The sequence below is a fragment of the Adiantum capillus-veneris genome, chromosome 16, assembly GCF_014529385.1.
Source record: "Adiantum capillus-veneris isolate H3 chromosome 16, ASM1452938v2, whole genome shotgun sequence".
NCBI classification, from domain to species: Eukaryota; Viridiplantae; Streptophyta; class Polypodiopsida; order Polypodiales; family Pteridaceae; genus Adiantum; species Adiantum capillus-veneris.
The window spans coordinates 33,847,874-33,856,513 of NC_140946.1; positions in this window are offsets into that span (position 1 = coordinate 33,847,874).

Genomic DNA, 8,640 nt, shown 5'->3' on the forward strand with positions numbered 1-8,640 from the left:
GGTCCAGTCAAACTAATAATCGGAATTTCTCAAGAAAGTCATTTGCGCTATTGTGGTGGAATGCTTTGCGACGAAATACCTCTCCCAAAGGCATCAATAAAGGTAGCTTATAGAAGAAATGGTGTCAAATTGAGTACAGAAGTAGATGTATCAAAGGTATCGAAATCAACTACATATTTATGGAGCACTTTTTTAAAAAGGTGGGATGTTTATTGTCAACTTTTCAGGTTCATAATGCACATGTGAGTAAGCTGATTACCAATGAAGCATGTAGCACCAACTAATGTACAATGAATGTGAAGGAGGAAAGTGCTTTAGCATTCTCGGGCACCCTAAAAGAGCATGTGAATTTGCGGCCTTTGAGATGGAGTTGCAGGGAATGATATTGCATTTGTTGTTGTGGGTGGTGGTCTTGTCTCCACCATCGCTGCTGCTTGGCATTACCCTGAGCTCGGCCAACCTTTCCCAATGGGCTTCAATAGTTAAAATTTATTTGGCTCTGAAATATTAGAGTAGCTCATTTGAGAAACAGCTGATGCCTTGACATCAAGTGGGCTACCAAACATTGGGTACGAGTACGATCAACATCGATGATCGTGGGTTGTCGCATCAAAATGAACAGGGCTTTTTGGTCCTCGATGAAACATTCCCCTGAGGCTTTCAATCGCTTGCTGATTATGTGCCTGCAAAGAGATTAAAACTAGGAATCTGCTCAGATGCTGGGATTCTTACATGTGAAAGAAGACTTGGTTTTTTATGTGATGAAGTAGCAGATGCTAACACATTTGCATCTTAGGCGTAAAGCCTGAAGTTGGATATCTTCCCATGTAGGATGTTCTTAACATAACAGGGGGAGTAATATTAAAAACTTATTATTAAGATTGTTACTAACTGGCGTCTTCTGTGATCGTTACATTTTTAATGAAAGCCACCAGAGCAGGCCGCAACCTGAGGCATGAGAACGCTTGTGTGCAGAGGAGAGGGATGTTGCATGGGGTGGAGCCTAAGTGGATCAAGTCGGCAGATCAGAGACCAAGTCACGGGTGATTTGCAAATGCACGAAGGGCGACAATGCTGTACTTAGCAGAGTTCATCATGTATCTCGCCCAAAAGAGTGAGAAGCAGGAAACATTTGCCAAGAGAGTGGCGATGAGCTTCCTGAGCACTCCATCAAATGTTTGGTCACTAGTATTCATGCTGTTCTTCTCCCTAAAAACAAGATTACAAACAAGGAAAAACGCAGAAGAAAGCATTCAAACTCAGCCTTCCCTAGGCTTTTTTTTCGTCTCGCTATGATAATAGAGGGAAACTCAAGGACCCGCAGAAGGAGCTTGACCATGAGGCTAAGTTGAAAGATGAGAGAGAACACAAAGGCAGTGGCGGTGATACCAAACGAGAATGCCATAACTTGATGGGAAAAGTCAAAGAAGAGATGCTGATGTAGATTGCAACAGGCATGATCTACACGATGATGGATATTGCGGTAGACATGATTGACTAAAGAGAAGGTATGAAAGACGAAGAGAGCATGAAAGAATAGAGAAGGAATTGTATCCACAAGGATGATGATTGAAACACTCATAAAGAGCACGATGATTGTAGGGATAGATACAATGTATATGTTGGCAGTGATGACGATGATGAATGCAGAGACGGGCGCAAGGGGGATTAAGAGGAATGTAGCTCATGCATGCTTTTCACAACGCAAAAGGGTGACTATGGGGTGAAACCTTAAGAGTACTTGTCCCTTGTTTTGAAGGTCTTAATATAGCCAACATTGGTTGCTCTGACATAGGAATGACGATGGATGATGTGGGGTCCCCTACACAAGCAAAGCTGCCCATTAGCAAGCGTGTAGAGATAGAGAGAGAGAGAGAGAGAGAGAGAGAGAGAGAGAGAGAGAGAGTTTTGGAGACAGTTCTCACGGTTCCAGGGGGCAAGAGATGGGGAACTCACAAATAGTGAGAAGCGGGAAAGGTTTGCTGGAAGCATGGCAATGATGAACACAGAGATAGAAGCGAGAGCAATCGAGATGCACCCATAAATCCATCTCGACAATACTGCAAGGTTCGTTATTTGCATCCAATTTTCCATGCCTATGCATTTGCTTGGTCCAACACATAAAGCTTACGGGGCAGGGCATGGCTTCCGTTTCTTAAAATATTTGGAGAGACCACAATTTCAACCCTCCACCATAATTTTTTATGGCACTTTTGCGTGACGTGCATTGTATGACTAGCATTTTCACTCTGCGACGCTTCATTGCAAGAAAAAATGTTTAACTATTCACATTGGTTTTATGTAGCTTGACACAGACATTGTCCTCCGGCTTGGAAAATTGGATGACTTGCGTACACGATTATCAGGTCGATAGTGCAGTTTATTTTTTATGATATGTTGATACTTTTTTGTATTTTTTGAGTTAGCATACACAACCAAGTGACCAACTGCGCCCACCATTTTACAAATAGCTATAGAGGTATCCAATCATCATATATGTAATTCTTTTTTGAAAATTCACCAATGCACTTTGTACTTGTTTATTTCAGTGCTAGCTGCTTGATGTGAATCTGCATATGTCCTGCTATGTTCTATAGATGTTCTATAGCAACACCCACCAAGCAAGACTAGTTTAGTGCTAAAAAGCTCTTTTTGGTACATGGCTTTTGTAATGCACTCATGTTGCTTGTATGTGAATCCCTTGCATCTGCCTTGGAATTGGCATGCTAGACCCTTGGGCGTCCTCTCTCCGCTTCTCCACCATCCAGATAGATAACATCAAAAGCATGTGGTAGCTTCTCAACTAGATTGGTATATGTAAAAATCTTCGCGTAGCTTCCAAGGTTGAACAACATGCTAGATGAGCTTTTTTGAAGATAATATAGGGAGATGGGGAGGGTGGCGATAGAGGAGCATATGTGCACACACACACACACACACACACACACACACACACACACACACACACACACACACACACACACACACACACACACACACACACACACACACACACACACACACACAGAGTTCTCAGGGTTACAGGGCGCAAGAGATGGGGAACTCACAAATACTGAGAAGCGGGAAAGGTTTGCTGAAAGCATGGCAATGATGAACACAGAGATCGAAGCGAGAGCAATTGAGATGCACCCATAAATCCATCTGCAAGGTTCGTTATTTGATCCAATTTCCCATGCCTATGCATTTGCTTGGTCCAACACATAAAGCCTACAGGGCAGGGCATGGCTTCCGTCTTCCGTTTCTTAAAATTTTTGGAGAGACCACAATTCCAACTCTCCACCATAATTTTTTATGGCACCTTCGCATGACGTGCATTGTATAACTAGCATTTTCACTCTGCGACACTTCATTGCAAGAAAAAATATTTAACTACTTACATTGGTATTATGTAGCTTGACACAGACGTTGTCCTCCGGCTTGGAAAATTGGATGACTCCCGTACACAATTATCAGGTCGATAGTGCAGTTTATTTTTTGCAGTATGTTGATGCTTTTTGTATTTTTGAGTTTGTGAAATGCTTCCTTAAGTTTAGTTTATCTACAACAAAAGCCGTTGCGATAGCATACACAACCAAGTGACCAACTGCGCCCACCATTTTACAAATAGCTATAGAGGTATCCAATCATCATATATGTAATTCTTTTTTGAAAATTCACCAATGCACTTTGTAGTTGTTTGTTTCAGTGCTAGATGCTTGATGTGAATTTGCATATGTCCTACTATGTTCTATAGATGTTCTATAGCAACACCCACCAAGCAAGACTAGTTTAGTGATAAAAAGCTCTTTTTGGTACATGGCTTTTGTAATGCACTCATGCTGATTGTATGTGAGTCCCTTGCATCTGCCTTGGAATTCGCATTCTAGCACCTTGGGCGTCCTCTCTCTGCTTCTCCACCATCCAGATAGATAACATCAAAAGCATGTGGTAGCTTCTTAACTAGATTGGTATATGTAAAAATCTTCGCGTAGCCTCCAAGGTTGAACAACATGCTAGATGAGATTTTTTGGAGATAACATAGGGAGATGGGGAGGGTGACGATAGAGGAGCATGTGCGCATAGAGAGAGAGAGAGAGAGAGAGAGAGAGAGAGAGAGAGAGAGAGAGAGAGAGAGAGAGAGAGAGAGAGAGAGAGAGAGAGAGAGAGAGAGAGAGAGATTTGGAGACAGTTCTCACCGTTACAGGGGGCAAGAGATGGGGAACTCACAAATAGTGAGAAGCGGGAAAGGTTTGCTGGAAGCATGGCAATGATGAACACAAAGATCGAAGCGAGAGCAATCGAGATACACCCATAAATCCATCTCTACAATATTGCAAGGTTTGTTATTTGCATCCAATTTCCCATGCCTATGCATTTGCTTGGTCCAACACATAAAGCCTACGGGGCAGAGCACGACTTCCGTTTCTTAAAATTTTTGGAGAGACCACAATTCCATCTCTCCACCATAATTTTTTATGGCACTTTCGCATGACCTGCATTGTATAACTAGCATTTTCACTCTGCGACACTTCATTGCAAGAAAAAATATTTAACTATTCACATTGGTTTTATGTAGCTTGACACAAACATTGTCCTCCGGTTTGAAGAATTGGATGACTCTCGTACACGATTATCAGGTCGATAGTGCAGTTTATTTTTTATAGTATGTTGATGCCTTTTGTATTTTTTGAGTTTGTCAAATGCTTCCTTAAGTTTAGTTTATCTACAACAAAAGCCGTTGCGATAGCATACACAACCAAGTGACCAACTGCGCCCACCATTTCCAAATAGCTATAGTGGTATCCAATCATCATATATGTACTTTGTACTTGTTTATTTCAGTGCTAGATGCTTGATGTGAATTTGCATATGTCCTACTATGTTCTATAGATGTTCTATAGCAACACCCACCAAGCAAGACTAGTTTAGTGCTAAAAAGCTCTTTTTGGTACATGGCTTTTGTAATGCACTTATGCTGATTGTATGTGAGCCCCTTGCATCTGCCTTGGAATTGGCATGCTAGACCCTTGGGCGTCCTCTCTCCGCTTCTCCACCATCCAGATAGATAACATCAAAAGCATGTGGTAGCTTCTCAACTAGATTGGTATATGTAAAAATCTTCGCGTAGCTTCCAAGGTTGAACAACATGCTAGATGAGCTTTTTTGAAGATAATATAGGGAGATGGGGAGGGTGGCGATAGAGGAGCATGTGCACACACACACACACACACACACACACACACACACACACACACACACACACACACACACACACACACACACACACACACACACAGAGAGAGAGAGAGAGAGAGAGAGAGAGAGAGAGAGAGAGAGAGAGAGAGAGAGAGAGAGAGAGAGAGAGAGAGATTTGGAAACAGTTCTCACAGTTACAAGGGGCAAGAGATGGAAAACTCATATTCGGAAGCGGGAAAGGTTTGCTGGAAGCATGGCAATGATGAACACAGAGATTTAAGCAAGATCAATTGAGATGCACCCATAAATCCATCTCGACAATACTGCAAGGTTCGTTATTTGCATCTAATTTCCCATGCCTATGCATTTGCTTGGTCTGACACATAAAGCCTACGGGCCAGGGCACGACTTCCGTTCCTCAAATTTTTTGGAGAGACCACAATTCCAACTCTCCACAATAAATTTTTATGGCACTTTCGCATTACGTGCATTGTATAACTAGCATTTTCACTCTGTGACACTTCATTGCAAGAAAAAATGTATAACTATTCACATTGGTTTTATGTAGCTTGACACAAACATTGTCCTCCGGCTTGGACAATTGGATGACTCCCGTACACGATTATTAGGTCGATAGTGCAGCTTATTTTTTATAATATGTTGATGCTTTTTGTATTTTTTGAGTTTGTCAAATGCTTCCTTAAGTTTAGTTTATCTACAACAAAAGCCGTTGCGATAGCATACACAACCAAGTGATCAATTGTGCCCACCATTTTACAAACAACTATAGAGGTATCCAATCATCATATAGGTAATTCTTTTTTGAAAATTCACCAATGCACTTTGTACTTGTTTATTTCAGTGCTAGATGCTTGATGTGAATCTGCATATGTCTTGCTATGTTTAATAGATGTTCTATAGAAACATCCACCAAGCAAGACTAGTTTAGTGCTAAAAAGCTCTTTTTGGTACATGGCTTTTGTAATGCACTCATGCTGATTGTATGTGAGTCCCTTGCATCTGCCTTGGAATTGGCATACTAGCACCTTGGGCGTCTTCTCTCCGCTTCTCCACCATCTAGATAGATAACATCAAAAGCATGGGTATATGTAAAAATCTTCGCGTAGCTTCCAAGGTTGAACAACATGCTGGATGAGCTTTTTTGGAGATAATATAGGGAGATGGGGAGGGTGGCGATGGAGGAGCATGTGCACACACACACACACACACACACACACACACACACACACACACACACACACACACACACACACACACACACACACAGAGTCAACTGTCCAATGAGATCGCAATATTTACTTTGGCTTTTAGATATTTATGTCAATTATTTTGTCAAATTTTGGATAGGGCCATTTCCTTGGGTAGGTATATATGAAAGCCATTGCCCCCATTGTATATGTATCAATGATTCGTTTCCAAGGTTGGTTGGTGTAGGGAACTCTCTCTCTCTCTCTCTCTCTCGTGCATTCTCCCCTTGTACTTTCGCATCATAGACTTTGACAAGCCTTTACATGCTTGGGTGGTTGCATGCATGAAATGCTCAACCTACCACTAAAGTAAAACCACAAGCCTTTAGTAGGAGGGATTTCTAACGTTCCCTCCTTAACATCAGTGCTAACAAACCGATAGTGAAGTGGACATGAGGAGTTGTTTGACAAAACACCTAAAATAAGAGTCACAACCTAGGCAGTGTGTACTTTGCATTGAAGACAATCAAAACGTGGCAACATACACATCTCAACCACAAACTTTTGGCTCTAATGACATGTTGGAGATTACAAAGGGAGATAAAGAGGATGGAGATGGAGAAGTAGCACAAGCAAAAAGAGAGACTTGGCAGAAAGCTGCATGACCAAGAAGTGCATATTCATTGATCTTGTACGTATATAGAGCCTTCTCACGCTTGGGTAATTGCATACGTGCAGCCTCAACCTACCACTGAAGTAAAACCACAAGCCTTTACCAAGAGGGATCAATCTTAACAAGCCTTGCACACACCCGTACACACCTTTGCCACTGGATTCTTGTGAAAACTTCAAGGGGTTTTGAATTATGTGAGTTATTTTGGACCTTTCAGCCATGTGATAGAACCGAAGTCTTCAAGTTGAATCCAAATCCACAAAACAACACCAACAAATAAAAATGTATGCACTATAGCACATATAACCTATATATGAGGTTCTAAACTCTAGCTTATGAATGCCGACACATTTTAAGCATGTTAAGAAGTGGGAAACCTAGGGCTTCAAGATGCACAATTGGAGCCGGGTGAGCTTCATTGAACCCCTGAGCATAAATAGATTCATTTATGTACATTACCTTTTGCATAAATTGATCAACACCCTCATCCACTCTCCAGTAAAAAGCCAAGAGTACTTTGAGGACTGTGCTAGAAATAGGGTTGCAGCGAAACACATACAACTTGGAGAAGATGAAGAAGCTCAAGGCACACAACAAAGAGTATATTGCTTAGGGCACAATGGAAAGATAAGTTTTTCCTAGAATGATGGGCGTATATACAAAGCACCGGGGAAAAACCTCCTAGGGAGGAAAAAAATTCCCCCAACGGTCCTAAGTGTTTTCCACTACCTCATGTATGGTAACAACCCCCCCCTAAGAGTGATGCTGTGAATGAGAGCTAGCACATAGTGTATAGGAAGGACATTATCAATATACAAAGGGGAGTAAGCCCAAAGCTCTGCAGAAAGATTCAAAATTCTTACAAGGCAATGCCTTTGTGAAAAGATCTGCAAGGTTGTCCTGTGTCGGCACATAAGCCAAACTGATCTCTCCCGCTGAGAGTCTCTCTCTGACATAGTGGTAATGCACCTCAATGTGCTTTGTGTGAGCATGTAAAACTAGATTCCTCGTAACTGCCAATGCACCCTAACTGTCACTGTAGACGGTGTTGGCAATGTCTTGTCCAACATCCAAATTGGCCATAAGGCATCTGAGCCATACACACTTAGCTGTACCTGTGAAGATTGCCCTGTACTTAGCCTTACAATGGAAGTGGCCATCATAGGTTTCTAATTGCTCAACCATGATATGCATGAACTACCTAGCATGAAACAAAAACTACTTGTGGACATTCATGTGTCATAACAACCAGCCCAATCCGAGTTCGATAATGAATGTAAATCCGATGGCAATGATCCCCCTTGGGATAAAACAACCCAAGATGTAAAGTGACACTCAATAGCAAAAAAATCCTCTTGACAACCTGCCAATGCTTAGACCCTAGGCTATGCATAAATCTGCTGACTTATGAGTGCAAACGAAATATCGGGCCTCATATTGCACACCTAAATAAGTCATATAACAATAGTTTGATCAAGAGTGACATTGTCAAGATCACCAACATCATGAAGACTCAATTTAAAACCTATTTCCATGGGAGTAGCAATAGGTTTGCAGTCCTCA